We start from the raw sequence: 2,433 nt of genomic DNA, 5'->3' as shown, positions 1-2,433 counted from the left end.
AAAACATTTTTAACAAGTATTTTTAGGTCCAAAATTAGGGTATGACAGCTGCCCCTATTTAAGTTTCTTTGTCCGGAGGGTCAAGAGACGAAGTCTTTGATTTGACGGGACGAAGATACTTAAATATTAACATTTGCACTGTTTTTGGACATAAAAATACGCTCTCATGTTTTCAAAACATGAATGCCATGCAACATTCTGATTATGAATGCAAGACAAACGACTGGAGTCTACAGAGCATGTCGTATCACTAGGGATCTAGGTAGACATTAACAGGGTAGACGAACCAGGGGACAACAGGTAGGTACAAGCTGTTCTTTGGAGCGAACTAGCCACTTGACCAAGTAATACAAACAAAAGATGGGTACAAGTTGTTCTTTGGATCGAACTTGCTACTTGACTGGGAATAGAAGTACAAGACAGGTACAAGCTGTTCTTTGGATCGAACTTGTCACTTGACCGGAAACATAGACATATAGGCAGATACAAGATGTTCTTTGGATCGAACTTGCTACTTGATCAATATCACAACATGCAGGCAGGTACAAACTGTTCTTTGGATCGAACTTGCTGTTTGACCAATAACAAAACATAAACAGGGTACAAACTGTTCTTTGGATCGAACTTGTCGTTTGACCGGAAACACATGCATATAAGCAGGTACAAGCTGTTCTTTGGATCGAACTAGCCACTTGATCAATAACAAAACATATAATAGGATACATGGGAAGCTTGATTTGAAGATTGACATGACCATTATCGTTGGCCCAGAAGAAACTTTCATAAAGATTTTAACATAGACATCAAATTTGTAGGCAGAAACATGGCCAAGTAACGTTGGCTCACAGAAATTTCATAGGAGTTTTCACATAGACATAAGCAGAGACTTTAACAGAGACATTAACAGAAGCATTACCAGAGGCATTGAATTGAAAATTGAGATTGAAAGAGACATAGGTATTGAATTAATTTGAAAGTTGAGATAGAAAATGCAACGTGTATGTATGGTATAACAATTTTACAAATGCATGAGCACATAGAATGCATGATTATGCATGTATGAATGCTTGGAAATGCATGATTGGTTTACAATTTGGCAGAGAAGTTCCACAGAGACAAACAAAACATTGGAAGATTGGGCACGTGGTGGCTCGTGCTATAACATATACACATAGGAATTCTCTTTGGAGAGACCGTCGTTGAGAGACGTATCGAAACCATGGCTGAGGGCAATGTATCACTTCACATATTCAAAACTTGTAGAAGAGAGAACCTTGGAAGATTCTTCGATACAGGTCGCCATTGCTAAGCGTGTTAGTGCTGGGTAAACATTGGATGTTCGCATCTGTGGTCAATGCTTTTCATATCATTTTTCATTCTTTCATTCTTCATTCTTTCAATCCCATTTTTGCCTGAACCGCCCTTTCGGGTTTTCGATCCACCGGGAATACATTCTTTTCATTGCCCCATTTTTGCCTGAGTTGCCTTCATAGATTGTCAATCAGCGGGGTGCTCATTTTTGCCTAAGCCGCCCTTTCGGGTTTTCGACCTAGCGAGCTTTTCATTTTCATCTTTTCATTTTTCATTTTTCCATTTTCATTCTGTTTTTCATTCTGTTTTCCATTTTCATCTTTTGAAGAAAATAGAGTTTCAAACAAAAGCACAGGCTCAAATTGATGTAGAAGAGTGAAAGTCAACCAAAGGCATAACTCCACGGATTTACAAAGCTTGGAAAATGGTAATTTTATTGGTTGGTGGTACATTGAACACGATGACCACTACATTTCATAGAAATTTTGAATTCACAAGTACAGAAGCTTCTAATGAAGACGATCATTGACAGTTGCAGATGCCCCAAGGGGTGATGGTGATTTGCCAGATATAGTTACTTGTCTTTCATTATCAATCTCATTTTTGCATGAACCGCCCTTTCGGGTTTTCGGCTCATCGAGACGCTCATTTTTGCCTGAGTTGCGTACAATCTCAGCGAGCTTTTTTCATATTCATTTTTTTTGTCCCTAACTTTTTCCTGGATCGCCCTTTCGGGTTTTCGATCCATCGGGAAGCGCATTTTTGCCTAGGCCGCCCTTTCGGGTTTTCGACCTACCACGCTATTCTTTTCATATTTTTAGACAAAGTATTTCTTGACTATATCGGCATTTACAGGATTCGGAAGTTCAACACCATCCATGTGTGTAAGGATCAAAGCACCACCAGAGAAAGCCTTCTTGACAACATAAGGACCTTCATAGTTAGGTGTCCACTTACCCCTTGGGTCGGGTTGCTGACTTGTCTTTCTTTTCAATACAAGTTCGCCTTCCTTGAATTCACGAGGCCGGACTTTCTTGTCAAAAGCAATCTTCATTCGCACTTGATACAACTGTCCATGAGCCATAGCATCCATGCGTTTCTCTTCGATCAAATTCAACTGGT

The sequence above is a fragment of the Medicago sativa genome, chromosome 7, assembly GCF_051527215.1.
Source record: "Medicago sativa cultivar Bolivia chromosome 7, Bolivia_mono, whole genome shotgun sequence".
Taxonomy (NCBI): Eukaryota; Viridiplantae; Streptophyta; class Magnoliopsida; order Fabales; family Fabaceae; genus Medicago; species Medicago sativa.
This window is presented reverse-complemented; position numbering follows the sequence as displayed.